Raw genomic sequence first — 15,461 nt, forward strand, 5'->3', positions numbered from 1 at the left:
TTTTTATTTCAAACTGACCATTCATCTTGTCAGAGATGGGTAAACAATATACAAAAAAATAAAAAGATATTTCAAGATAAATTTCAAATTGGTTTAATTGGCAAATACATATATTCAAAGAAAAAATAATAATTTAAAGTGTTGTGAGAAAATAAGACAACAGGGTCTCAAAAATAATGTTATATTTTTAAATGCAAATATTTCCATTCTAAACTCTCAAGGAATCAAGAAAATGAAATAAAATGCAAGAAATCCGTGGACTTTGAACTTTACCGTCTTTAACTCTTTAAAAACTTACAGATAGATGTTTTTGATAATGTGTTAATGACACAGTGTATTCACTGTAAAATAAATGCCATGTCAATAATACGCTTTAATCAATACCTTAAATCAAGAATAGTTCTCAGAAGAAGCAAGAGACCTTGAAAAAGGAAAAAAAAATGGTCCTAGTTTTTATAATCTTTTTGCTATTTGAAGAAAAAAAGATACAGAAATGTCTTATGTGAAAATATTTTAAACACTTTCCCAAACCCAGTTTGTTTCTAAGATTTGACAAGAGCAAAATTAGTTACACAATAAGATCTTCAATATTGCAGAACAATGAATTATACAGAAAAAGAGAGAAATGTCTTTTTTTTGTGTGTGTGTGTGATTTTAGATTTTAATCTACAATAGCTGTTTTGTTGTTTTTGATTTTTTCTTTAATATGAACTACAAGCTAAGAAAATATTCAATCTGAGATGAAAATAAATAATGGGGATTCAAAGGAAAAATTAATCACCTGTTTCAGCTACCATGAACATTTCTGGGATAGACAAAAAGACAAGTAAGTACAAACCCCAAAAGTCTGGTATTTTCCTCCCATTAGAAGAAGAGAATAACAGAGATTTGAATAAAAGTCTTCAAGAGGACAAGGCAGTTAAAGCAAATATCTATACCTTAAAGAACTTGACATGAGTTTATCTATTGCTTTTAGCAAGTTGCTTCTCTCCACAGTGCTTCATGACAAATGGTGCTCTTGGCACAGTATATTTATTGTGTCTTAAATTATTGTAGCAGGCAGTTAACTGGCAAAAATGTAAGAGTTATCTATGTTTCTTTTATTTGGCAGTTATGACCATCAACTTCTAACAGGTTTTGCTAATTTTTCTGTCGTGTCTTAGTAATCACAGCAATCTTTACTGAATAAAGCATATGTTTTGTTAGAAAAAGTCTATTGAATGCTAAAGGGAACGTTCATGTATAAATATTTCAGCACTATTGCCTGAGAATTCAGTAAAAGTTTCAAAATATTTTCTTCATTTTCTTTTTAAAGGATATTTTCTAAATCATAATTTTCGATATTGCTGTGATTTAAAATTTGAGATAAGTCACACTTTAGGATATTTGAGAAAGTAAGCTAAAGTACTAAATCCAAGCAAAGTAAAGGATGAAGCTGATAAAATTAAAACAGACTAAGATGTTGAATTAAAGCCAGACATTGCAAACCTATCCTCTCTAATTTTTGAACTTTCTCTGAAGTACATCGTCATTCTTGTTTGAGACATGACAACTATAGAGTCACTAGTGATTGAGACTGCTGCATAAGAGGATCTTGTACTGTTTCTGCAGAGTAAAAAGAGAAGAAATTGGAAGGGTGGCATAAGAAGAAAAAGTAGATCAGGGTAGAAAACACCAAGAAAAACTAGTGATTCTCTCATGCCTTTGAAGAACAGAAATCTTCCTGGAAACTGAAACACGTTGGCAAGGTGCTAGTGATAGCTGTCACTCTTGCACTTAAGGAATGCAATGCATTGTCTCAAACACTGACAAAGGAGAAGTTCCCATAAAATAAGCTACACCAACAGTCTCAGATGGCACACAGGAAGGTGTTAATTTCAGGCCTATAAGGAGATGAAAGGCATGGAATCAGCACACTGGGCAAGATTCCACTGTGCAGACTTTGGGAAAAGCTCAGACACAACCAGGGGAAAGTGCCAGGTCTGGTGGAGCAGATCTGGGTAATCTACTGGGACAAAAATTCCCACCATGGCAAACTGCAAGAAAGGAAACAACTGCTTACACACATGCCATTAGAAGTAGTGAGATCTTCATGTAGGGCTCTGGACACTTGGGATATGCACTGTACAAAAGTGCCTCCAGAAGAGCATTCTGGGGACCCCCACCACCGAGAAGACAAGAAGAGCCATCGGGATGCTGCTGGAACTCACGTGCTGGTAACTATAATCTTTTGCTCTATCTCCCTCTCTCTCCCTCTCTGTCTCATGTATTGTTAAATAAAATCTGTACTATTGACTTTGGCATAAGGCCTTATTTGCACCTTAATTCAGGCAGAAGCCTCTCTTAATAATTGGACCCTAACAATATTTCAGGAATGCATTCTTAGTATTATTCTAGTGGATCATAAAAACTGCAAACACACTAAATATTGTTCAGCTGTGACAAATATTAAATTGCTTCAGTGTTGAAAAGATAAACTTTATTTTTATCACAGATGTCCTATAAGTGATATTTTTGTAATCAAGGAAAACAAAAACTATCTTCTAGTATATTCAGCCTACTATCCAAACTTAGCTCCTCAACATTAAACACCACCCAAATGAGTTTTAATTATCTGAGATTATTGGAATTCTTGATCTATTCAATGAAATGAATATTTTCCCTTATTTCAGGTCTTCTTGTGCCTATCCTATCTGAACATCAGAAAAGGACTTCATGGTTTGACATCCACTAGGAATACAGATATTCTTTGTTACTCATTGTTTCCAAAGTTATTAAAATAAGTTTTAATTAATTGTAGATCTTCTTAGAATCATAAAATGCTTAAACTACTGTAGATAGAAATGCTCTTTTTGTCCTGATGTCAAAATATAGCCACTGCTGTTGAACATTCTGAAATATTGTTGAAATAGAAAACATTGTATGATCTTTCATTACAATGACAGTATCATCTGTTTTTCTCAAGATCAAAATTTATTAAAAAATCTTGTCTCTTTTTGATTGCATTGTTCAACTCACTCAAGAAATAAATTTACAGCTGTATTAAGATTTTTTTTCAAACTTTATTGTCAACTTAGTAAACAGCTAACAACAAAGTTAACAAATAACTAAGACAAAATTAAAAAAAAAATTACATGGTCTCACAATTTGTCTTTATTGTTCTGGTCCTTTTATAACTGTTCCCCTGTTCTTCACAATCATGTTGGTTATTTTTATAATTTCTGCTTTTCCTTTGCCTTCAAAGTCTCCTGATTTTGAGTGATTGAATGCATAGGCGAGTGTTTAATCACTCTAATTTTCATGCCATAGAATGCAGATTTTTGACATTTACTAGGAAAATATTATTTAAAAAGGTATCATTATTCCAGTCAACTTCAGATTCTTGATGGTTACCCATAATTATTTTCAGTTCTGCAAAATTAGAACTTGAAAGAATCCAGCTTCTGTAGCATTAATTTGCTTGTATTTGTTTCTTTATTCTTATATAGAATAATGATCAGATATGAAGGAGACAGTTTTGAAAAAATTCCTGATCTATAAGCATTTTATCTTACTAACATGAAAAAGAAGCAGTAGAATAGAGTATGCAAAATTTTAAGAATATTGCTAATCCATCTTTAACTTACAAGGAACAAGGATGGAGGGAACAATGTTTCTATCAGCTTAAACTCATAAAGGACGAATGGACAGAGAAGCGTAGACAACTATTAGTACTGAAAATTCAAAACAAACAAAAATCTAAATGCATAGGGTTTTGTTCAATTTTTATCTCCTCTGGGCAAAGGGAAGTGGATTGCACATAAGAGAGAAGCTCTGATTCTGATATAGATTTAGCAAAGCATTAAAGCATAGGCCTGCCAATTTTCTATGTGGTTCTTGAGGTACAGAGAGGAAATTCTTGGAAAATATCATATAGTTTTGCAATCTTCTTATCAAATACATAATGGCAAATCCTCTTGAAAAATAACTAGCAATAAGGATTTCATTCAGGGAAAGTATATTAATATATTCCTGTTAATTTTTATTTTTCAATATGACTGTACTCAGGCCGAGTCATACAAATTTTTGAGAACGTATTCTTTTTGTCTGTTTTATCATAGTGTGTCAAAAGTATTGTTACTGACTTAGAATCATATGAGTCATGCAGAAATGATGTCTTAATCTCTGAGTTCTAGAGATTTTAAATGGAACACTGCAGTTCATGGAATGTTGAAATGTACCTTTCATTTTGAACAATTTGAGAAGAATTTGGGAAAATGTAGGTAGTAATTCATGATGGAAACCCTAGAAGATGGCACAAAATACAGAAGGATTCTGCTGTATCTTGATGCAGCTATGAGCCACCTTCTACATTTATGCTTTCATTTAATGTACTCTGGGAATTTGGTTGGTCTGCAATTAGTCTGGAAACCTATGTGTCTGTGCATCTGCAAATGTTCGGGGAAACTTTGCCCTTAGGAGGTCACAGTTTATGACTTCGCATTCCGGGAAGAAAATACAAGTTTTAAAGGCAATCAATCAGTTGAGGAGGATTCCATTAAATGTAGGACAGAGGTGAACCAAAGACTAGGCATGAATGCCAGCAAATCCTCACTTTGGAAGTATAAAAACAATCTCTTCAGGAGTTTCATTGCTTCTTATCATCTCTTTCATGTGCAGAGTTTGATGGCAGCCTTCATCACTAGGCTTAGGACAAAGTGCAGGAAGTCAAAAGGAGAGAGAGAGACTAGACTAAACAGAATAGATTGAGATCTGTAGTAAGGCAGAGAAATGCCAGGGAGGTCATAATTCCTACTGCAAAGAAAACATTACACCAAGGACACACTTAGCAATGCATTACCACAAAGACATCCCCCAGCAGTGGTTGTGAGCTTGTAGGTGGTGGAAACAAGATGACCATGACCATGCCCTTCCTGGTCCTGGGGTTAGAGGTAGAAACTCATTCAAAATGAGGTAGAGTAATTTTCATGCACACTTAGCCCTCAATGAGTATGTGCTACACTTGAAAAGGCTTGAAGGCTTGAAAACAATCCAGTTCACACAGAGCTACCTTAATTATAATTTTGTTCTTCATATTACTATTGCCCACAATTTTTGATGTATAGAAATATTTAGCTTGAATCAATATCTAAAGACTAATCCAGCACCTTTAATATGGAAAAAAGCTTTAAAGTCCCTCCCTTTGGCTTTCCTCAGCTTCAAACCCTAACTTTGCAAGAAGACATTATTCATCATATCTAACACGTTTTTATTCCTATTCTCTTCCTGAAAAAATAGTCTGTATTTTTCCATTCATGCTGTGATGAAGAAAAAAAATGTTAAAGCAGTGCTGCAGTATCTCAGTGGTTGTACACACAGCAGAGCACCAAATTAATTCACAGCATCAGTAATGTTTGATCACCCAAGGGGGGAGATACACAAAGAAAATCAGTACCATCTAAAAGCAATTTCTGAAGCAATTTCTTCTGCAGAGATTGTCATGTAAGAGACAATGAATTTGATAAACAACAACACATTATCATCAGACCGTTCAGGGTATGAGTATGAATAAAGTTTTAAATTAGAGGAGGACCTGAAGAGAACACTAGAAATGTGTGTACAGAAGAATATGAGAGATGTCTAGCATAGATACTGGACAGAAACAAGTGGCTTAGGTTCTGCAACATCAGCTATTTCTATGAAATTGTCGGTGCAAGGCAAGGAAAAGTCCACCTCAAGATCGCATTATGATAGTTTTGTCCCTTTATGACAAAACTAATAGAATGGTATTTTTCTTCTAGCATAAATTTTGTTTTCTAAACAGTAAAATCAATGCATTAAAAATTCTGAACTGTAAAAAGTATTATATTGTATAAAACAATAAATGTCATTATTATTATTTTCATTATATTCGGGAAATAAATAGATGCAAAGAGTCTGGGCACTTGTATGGTGTATTCATTTGCTTACAGGGTAAGTGAAGCACAAAAAGTTAGGTTTTCAAAAATACAACAGGCAATTGGAGACTAAATTTAAATTGAATTGATCATGATAGGAAAATTTTCAACAGTTATTAATAAGGAGTTTAGACAAAGTCTAAAGGGAAAACAAACAAACAAGAAAGCATAAAATCCTCTCTTGAAAACTTAGATGCTTTAAAAACCATTGCTGCCTCTATTTGTATCGATTGTGTAAGCAAGTAAAACTGCAGGACTGGATATATTGAATGTAATGCTACTATGGCTGTTCTGAGCATTTTAGGCATGAGTAAAATCATTCCAAATGCACAAAACAAGCCTCCACTTAGATAAGTCCCCCACAGGGTCCTATTTAGAAAATGTATTCAGAGCAAAATTAGTGTATAAAGACAACACAGATTATGGTATCATGCATAAGAAGGGCAGCCCCAGTCATTTCAAAGCACAACAAAGAAAGGGAAGAAAAAACCAGAGAACCTGACTCTGTGGCCCACTGATGACAGTATCTCTGCTTGAAATAGAAAAAATTTGTTTGCTTCAGGGAGTGCTTATACCTCTTGTACTTATCAGTCATGTTGTAAAGTGCAATATATGTAAGAAAATGCTGGAATAAAAGAAGTATAATCTAGGGGTTATGCTGGCTAAATGCTGTGAACAAACATCACTAGATCACAAATTTTATTTTGGGTCCACCAGTCTGATAGTCTTAATAGCACAGCTTCATCAACAAAATAATCCTACTTTCACCAAATTGTAAGTCCACCTTTGTTCCAAGGTTGTTCTTGTTTAGGTGATAATGCTGCTGGAGAACAAGGTGAGGGTTTTCTATGGTAAGAAATGCTTCTTTTCTAATTCTCTGTGATAAATGTGATGACTGAATTGTTATATTGTAAAGACAGTAGAAGCAATAATCATCAAAAACCTAATTTTTTCTGCTTCACTAAGCCCACAGTCTGGTGATCAGAACATCCTGCTCAAAGACATACATAAGGGCTAGTGTGTTAAACTGTATGTCTAAACAAAGATTAGAAATACATTAAGCATTTGATTGTTGCATTTTGAAACAGAGATTAAAATCAAATTCAGTGAGCAGACTAACAACTCAACAAGCAAGTCAGAATCCACATGGACAGAAATTCTGAGCTTAAATGGAAACAGTGCAATTCTGATTCTACTGCCCATGTGAAAATGGCAACAGTTTCTACTGCAGGCAGATCAAAGAGACATCAATTATAAAAAAGAAACTTTAACTGCAAAGAAAGAACTTCAATTATCCTTATTGGACTGAACAATTATAATAAACATAGTGAGAAGATAAGAGTATTTGAAAAGAGCAATGACATTTTTAGGAAATATATAGGTTAAAGAGATCAAATGAAACCCTAGATTTAGGCATGAGAGACATGTAACAACTGGCTTGGCATCTTTAAGAGGTGTTATGAAAATGGCCATAAAGGTAACATCATGACTTTCATAAAAGCAAGTCACCCTTACAGACCTGCTAGAATACTTTGAGGGGTCCAACAGATGCAGGAACAAAGATCATCCATTTCACACAACCTACCTGTTTTTTCTAAAATGTTTTGAAAGGAACTAAACAGCTCTCTTATAAAAGGAATGTCACTGCACAGATAAATAATTGATTAGAAGGTAGGGAAGTAAAGTGCAGGAGTGAAGAAGGGCCACTGGGTAATTTTCACTTCGGTTTGTTCTGCTTAACACTTGGAAAACAGGGTAAGGAGCAGAGTGCTGAAGTGTTCTACTAAAAATATTTTTTTCAGAGCAGAATGGACAAGAACAAATGAGAACAACTGATGGTGAAAGACTTATGAAGTGAATGACTACACAATAAAACTTCAAGTAAAAGTCATCATATATGAAGAAATTCCACCTGGGTAAAAAAGAGGTATTTATTTCATGAATAAAAAGGCAACTGAGACCACCTTGGAAATGTGATTATAAAATATAGCTCTATGAGAAATGTCAACTTACTGTTTAACATCAATCAAAACACCCAAATCAAATTGTATGAAGTATTTCAAAAGACAGACGGAAAAACAGAATGTAATTACACTTTATAATAAATCCCAGGTTTACCTGACTCCTGAATAATTTGTGTAGCTTGGTTTCATCTCAAAACTTGCACAATATCTCAGAGAGGTAAATTCAGAGCAAGAAGAACGATCAAAGTTATGGGATATTTTCTCACTGGGAATGGCTATGTGGACTGTATTTTTCCATCTGCAAAAGATCTGAATCCTAAACAGGCAATAGATTGAAGAGAATTGGTTTTCTCTCTCTCATCTAATAGCAGAATTTATTGTATTAAGCCAGTAAGATCCAAATCAAAGAGAAATAAAATGAATGATTCTGCAGGCAAGAAGCAGAATTCCCAGGCACACGACTTTTTGAGTGTCATCTGTTTGTCTGGGTTTGCAAACAATCTGGATCTGTTTCTGCATACAGTAAGAGTTACTTTATGAATACCTAACTTAGAAGTGCAGATGTGGGTTTAACAACATGTTTGAGTGCTTTTGCATATATAGGATATCTGTGTCAGAGAAAGGGTTGAGAGGAAGCAAGTGGAAGAGGGAAGCTTATATATATGTTTTGGAATCAGCTACAATTCTTTGCAGAAAGCTCACATGCATAGAAGCAATAACATATAGATAGCACGTAAAAGAATCTGCCTCATTCATCATATGTTAATATCTCTGTGGGAACTCATTTCCATTCTTGCTTTATCAATTTTGAAAGTTGCATGTTCACCAGATGAAACAATATCCTGTCAATCAGTGTCAGCCCACATACTGTTCTAAATTTTGAACAAGCAGCAGAACCTTATATCTCCAAGTTCCATTTTCTTTAAATTCTTACTCTCCTCATTTTTTTCAAATCAGGAAAGCAAATAATTGCCTTTGTGAGGAAGTTAGCTGGTTTTCTCCTCAAGAAAAAAGGTTGGGCACAAGGAAATGGACAATATCCCATTCTAAAAAATCAGTGGTGGGGCTAGAGGTTTATCATCTTTGGTTTTCCCTTACTCTAGACTGATTGATTATTATTTTATATTAATCTATGTATAAAATATTTACTCAGAATAATTTCTGTCAAATTTTCACAAAAGTATTTCAGCCATGACATAACTGCTAACCTAAAATGCATGTGCAGTTACAAACATCATAGGCTTAGAATCATATTTAAGACATATTTAAGACATATTTAAGACATGCATCACCCATCAAGTTTGAAATAGAAGCATGCATATGTGTGCCAGTGCTTGAGTGTTTTACTATTTAGCTATAGGCATCTTTTATCCTCCATTGAATCTATCATAGGGAGAAGATACTTAAGTAATATTTATTCTAAACCAGGTCATATAACAAGCTATTTTTACATAGTACATGCTGGGCTACAATGTTGTATGGTAACCATTTTTATAGTTTACATGTCAAAAAAATCTACTTTGTAGCAATACATAAGTCACCAAATAGAAAAAATGTATATGGTCTATAATTTAGTACACTAAACAGTTGAAAGGAATAGAGAAAAAGCCTGGAAGACAGCATTATTCAGAAATCCTTATAGATTTTCCTTTTTGGCAATTATAAGAATTGCATCTCAACTTTTCATTTTCTGATTCTCAATAGATCACAGAAATAATAGGTTCATAGTAATATGATATATTTACATGTAGTTTTATATACATTTGTTAGGTTAATACTGGTGCATTTCAAATGACCATAAAAATAAGAAAAATTATTCCAGCCCAATACTGTCATAACATTTTTTTCCCCCCTGTATAAACAAGTAATTATTTTTCTCTAGGGTTCCATTTTAATCAAGTTTTCTAGATATGCCATATTCCAGGGACCAAAAATTTCTACATTGTGAGCATAATAAAGATTAGTATCTTCATTGTCCTGCAAAGTGAAACTTAAAAGAGTCAGAAGTAAATGAAGAACAAGCTGAATAGTCCATGTCTGGATAGACACATGAGAATGGCAAAACTCCAAGATAAATAATGCTAGCCTAAGAATATTCTGTCCTGAAAAGAGAGTAGGAGAAGTTTTGCCTCCGAAATTTATTTCTCTGATTTCATTTTACTCTGGACTGTGACCTCTAGTGGCACAAATTATGATGTTAGTTTAGCTGCGCTTGTTTTGTGATTTGAGTCAGAGTGGCATTGTGTCTCTACTCCATTTTTTCTGCCTCTCCTGTTGGCTGCAGTGCATGGATAGCAGCCACTCTTTATGTACCCTATTCACGAGGTGTAAAGAAGTCAGCCTCTATCCAGGTTACTTCAAGGGCATGTAAAATAAATGACAAAAGAAATGCTAAGAATTGTGTTGCAGCTAACAAGACGGTATACATATTCACAACACTGACACACCAATGTCTGTTTTTACTGTCATTGTCAGAGTAATGCACTTTTCAGTAGGAGTGAAGACAAAAAGTATTAGCTACAATGAAGACATGAAAGCAATAAAAGTGCAGTAGGACTCTTCAGTACTACCTGCAAGATTATAAAACATTACTTCTCAGACTACAGTAATTTCACGAATACAAGCCGCAGCAATTTGACAAAAATTTTGGTGGAAACCTGGAAGTGCGGCTAATAGTCGGGGGCGGCTAATATGTGAATAATTTTCTGACATTTACAAGCCCAGACGTGCCAGCCAGGGCACCGAGCCAAGCACCTGCCAGTAAAAGCCGGCATTCCACGATTGTTACAGTGTTACTGTGTTGCCCTGGCTCCCTGCAGGCAGCACGGGGGGCGGGGAGAGAGGCTGGAGAGCTCTCTTTCCTCCTCTGCCGCAGCCCGGGGAGGACGGGGGGGGGGAGGCGCGCCGCCATTGCCGCGGCCCGGGGAGCCGACGGGGGCCCTGCGCCGCCATTGCTGCGGCCCGGGGAGCCGACGGGGGCCCTGCGCCGCCATTGCCGCGGCCCAGGGAGGACGGGGGGGGAGGCGCCGCCATTGCTGAGGCTTCGGGAGCCGACGGGAGCCCCGTGCAGCCACTGCAGCGGCCCGGGGAGGAGGCGGGGTGCTTTGTCCGTGCCCGCCGCCGGCGCCACGGGCGCGGGAAAGCTCCATCCCTGCCCGCCACCGCTGCCGTAGGAGCGGGGGAAGCTCCGTCCCTGCCTGCCACCGCGGGGCAGCGCCGACCCGGGGTGACCGAGCCCAGTGGCAGCGGCGACCGGCCCCCAGCGGCAGCACCGGGCTGGGCCACCTGGCCCCGTCGGCAGCCCCTAGCGGGCCGAGCCTGCACAGCCTTAGTTGATCCAGTAAACCCCGCCCTCCCACGGTTCTGTTACTAATTGCACGCGGGTCCTCGCTGTGAACGACAGAGCGGCTTATATTCGGGTGCGGCTTATTTATGGACAAAAACCGAAATATTTGCCAACACCCAGAGATGTGGCTTATACTCAGTGCGGCTTGTATTCGTGAATTTACTGTAAGTCCAAATATATCATAACTCTGACAGGGTTAGCTATGACAAGCCATCGGAATACATGAGAAAAATTGGAACACTCTTTCCTGACATGTAAATAAAAAGGGTTCCTGGAGGAGTACCCTCAGATCCACTAGTGCAATGTAATAACAATTCTTTACTAATGGAAAATGTACTTATTTAACTTTAATTTGCAAGATATGAACAAAATTTTAAGAGACAATTCTTTGGTTTTGGGAAGGAAGCTTAAAAATATCAATTCACTGAAGAACTGAAGAATCAGCAGTTATTGTTGAATATTGACTGCTTGGTGGATGAGGAATTGGTTGGATGGTCACATCCAGGGTGTAGTGGTCAATGTTGCCATATTCCAATGTACATCAGTGACAAGAGGTGTCTGTCAGGGGTCACTACTGGGACCAGAACAGATGATGCATTCATCGCTGGCAATGGTAGTGACATAGAGCACAGCCTCAGCAAGTTTGCAGGTTACACCAAGTTGAGTGGGGCAGGTGACAGGCCTGAAGAATGGGAAGCCATCCAGAAGGACCTGGACAAGTTTGAGAAGTGGGCACACGGGAATCTCGAGTTTTATCAAGGTTCTGCTCCTGGGTTGGGGCAACCCCTGGTATCAAAAAGGGCTGGGGGATGAAGAGCAGCCCTGCCAAAAAGAACTTGGGGATGAATATGGAGAAGAGATTGGTCATGACTCGGTAATGTGGACTCACATCCCAGAAAGCCAAACATGTCGTGGCTGCATCTGAAGCAATGTGGGCAACAGGGGAGGAAGGGGATTCTGCCCCTCTGCTCTGCTCTGCTCTGCTCTGCTCTGCTCTGCTCTGCTCTGCTCTGCTCTGGTGAGACCCCACCTGCAGTGCTGCATCCAGCTCTGGGGTCCCTGCACTGGAAGGACATGGACCTGTAGGAGCAAGTCCAGAGGAGGGCTGTAAAGATAATCAGGAGGTGGAAGCACATCTCCTACAAGGAAATGTTAAGAGAATTGTGATTGTTCAGCCTTGAGAAGGTTTCAGTGTGACTTAACTGCATCCTTTCAGTACTTGAAGGGGGTCTATGAGAAAGATGGGGAGAAACATTTTTGCAGGGCCTGTTATGACAGCACTAGAGGTAATGGTTTTAACCTAAAAGATAGGTTACATATAAGAAAGGAGTGGGTTTTTTCTACAGAAAGAGTGATAAAACACTGAAATAGGTCACACAGAGAAACAGTGAGTGCCCTGTCCCTGCTCATTGCAGGGCAGTTGGGCTAGATGACTTTTTAAATTCTCCTTCTGCCCAGTCTATTCTAGCATTCTATGAGTATTAGAAGCATTCATGAATACAACTCAGAATTTTAAAAGACCATTCAAATTTACTGATTTATATTAGTGACCTTTCCATTTTTTTTCTTGCTAAATGAAACACTTTTAGCTGTCTGACTTCCATAATGCCATCGTTTAATTCCATTTTAACTTTTTTTTTTTTAATTGGGAGCTCCATGTTACTTAATTTTATGCACCTTACTGAACCACCCAGACTTTGCAGGCTCCTTACACAGGCAGTAAAAAAAGATTAGAATTATCTATAAAATTATATGGAGCAAAACCCTGGGACTGCTCTTCTGAGTAATTTCTCTTAGCTGCCTGCTGTGGTAAATATTTCGGATTGAGGCTTGTCTACATATATTTATTCTTCCTGCAAATATTTAAAATCAGGCAGATTTTGTGGGACAAAAGCTCAATTTAATAAGGATTGACAGCTTTTAAAGTCTCTTGTGATGCCATCATTCCTGGTTTTTTCTTTTTTAAAATGAAGTTTAAGAGAGTTTTATCTGAGAATAAACCATTCTTCTGAATAAATTTTTTTCACATCCAAAATCAGAATTAGTTCTAGAGGAGACAAGGATTTTTACTGTGTCCAAAAAAATAGAACATCATATTTTTAAAAGATATACAACTAAAATACTTGGATGAGCTTCAGTATCATAATATGCATTTTATAATATAAAGCAATAGATGAATCTTATACAAAACCACTGTTGGTTACAGTTAGTTATACTATAAAAATGAATTAAATTAATGAACACATTTCCACTGTTGACAACTACAGAAAGGCAGTGATTTCCAAGGGCATTTAATACACAATTACCAAGAAACTGAGTATCTTTGGCTCTTTTGACTGTAGAAGCAGTGGCAATTACTAGCAATGAGTCCATCTGAATCAGATATATAGTCTTGAGACACAAATAGACTTTTCAAAATGTCTTATTCTGATACCTGTGATAGCTGCAATCTCTCTTCCAACAAATTCTTCCTGGGATTTTTTTTTGTTTTGTTTGTTTTGTTTTTTAATAAATGGTCACTGAATTTTGGAACAGGATTTTGGAACAAGTTGATGGATATCAGCTCTGTGAAGTCTGTATTTTGAGTCAGCTGGCTACCACTGCTTTGGTTGGAAAAGCTCTCTGCAGTGAGGAGCAAACCTCCCAAACGCTGACAGTGGTGTGGCAAGGCTGCCTCGCTCCCGGTTCATTGCCTGCCCGCAGGACAATTCCTCACCCCCACCCCTTTCCTTCAGCACTTGCTTTATGTGACAGTGACAGATGCAGTGTGGCTTCTCACACGTTTGGTGGGTGATCTATATATTCTGTTAACACTTCATCGGGGTCACCAAAACAGTGAGGATGCTAAGAAGAAGGTCCAACAACACAACAAACACATTTTTTTTACTGTTATATCATGTTGCAGACTGCCAGTAGAAGTATTTGAACTTTTCTGGTACTCTTTCTCATCTACTTCCTTTGACTCTTAGCAACAATCAAAAACTGTTCAGCTCTAGATTGAACAGACCTTGGTGCATTTTTTTTCACCTCTATATGATTTTGTAGGCTAATAATTGTTTTGTTTCCCATGTCATTCCCTCGAGTCCAACATAATCTGAGAATTACTGAAAAAGTACACATATCTTCCGCTTTTATAGTTGCTGATAGCTCAATTCTATTACCTGCAGCCTGATTTCTGCACTACTGACAACATATTTGGGTTTTTTTCCTCTAGGTTTCTTTATTCCAGATTTCATTCACGGTGAAACAAAAAATCGGTATTTTAGTACAGAACACAGGTTTAAAAAGGCATACACAGATCCTAGCCTAAGAAAATCATAAGGAAGGGAGCTTAAAAAATCCAAAGAAGACCAAGAAACTTCTCTGACTTCAGTGAAATTTGTCACAGTTGCCCATTGGCAAGACAGAAAAGTCTGAAAATTTCTCCTTCACAATACATTAGCTTTCAGGTAAGAAGTCTAATATTTTCTAGTCTACTAGAAAAAGTAGAAAGAAATGTCCTTTCACTGGACAAAACTTTTAGTGTCCATATTCATATAACCATCTGACTTTTACTTCTTGCTTGCAGCTCCTTAAACTCTTCATAACTTTGGAATATATGTGAAAATTTGACTGACAAATTTGTTTGGACTGCCCCTCAAGTGATTCATTGAGTATTACTGAATAGTAGAGGGAAATTATCAAAAAGAACCACAATATATTAAATGCATCACCCTCTGTAAAGGCCTATGGAAGCATTACTGAAATATTCCAAGTAATTCTAGATTCAATAATTTAGTTAAACTCAGAAAAAGTTCATTACATGACCAGAAAAGTTTATGCTGAGCAGTGGAGATTCAAAGTGATTCATCCTAATAGTAAGGAAATTACTTAGTATCAAAGATTACCAACCTAAAACATTTCCAGTTGTATTAGTACAATGTCTTCTAGACAAAAAAAGAAATCAAACTTTAATACATTGCAAATATAATCATCATTTAATGTGCTGTAGCAATGTTGAGTCCTCATGAAAATTGTTATGTTTGAGAAGGTCATAGTTTGAAATTATTTGCCAAAGAAATTATAACACATTTGCCTAAACTATTGTCTCAGTACTTTTTTCCTCCGCCTTCTTTATGTCATTTTTAAAAGGAGGGAAAAAAGAGTCAGGTTGCCATTTGAACATTGATCAATAGAGTCCATTTTAAAAAGAAAAAAGATAGATAACCAAAATCT

Source organism: Catharus ustulatus, chromosome 1 (assembly GCF_009819885.2).
Source record: "Catharus ustulatus isolate bCatUst1 chromosome 1, bCatUst1.pri.v2, whole genome shotgun sequence".
Classification (NCBI taxonomy): domain Eukaryota; kingdom Metazoa; phylum Chordata; class Aves; order Passeriformes; family Turdidae; genus Catharus; species Catharus ustulatus.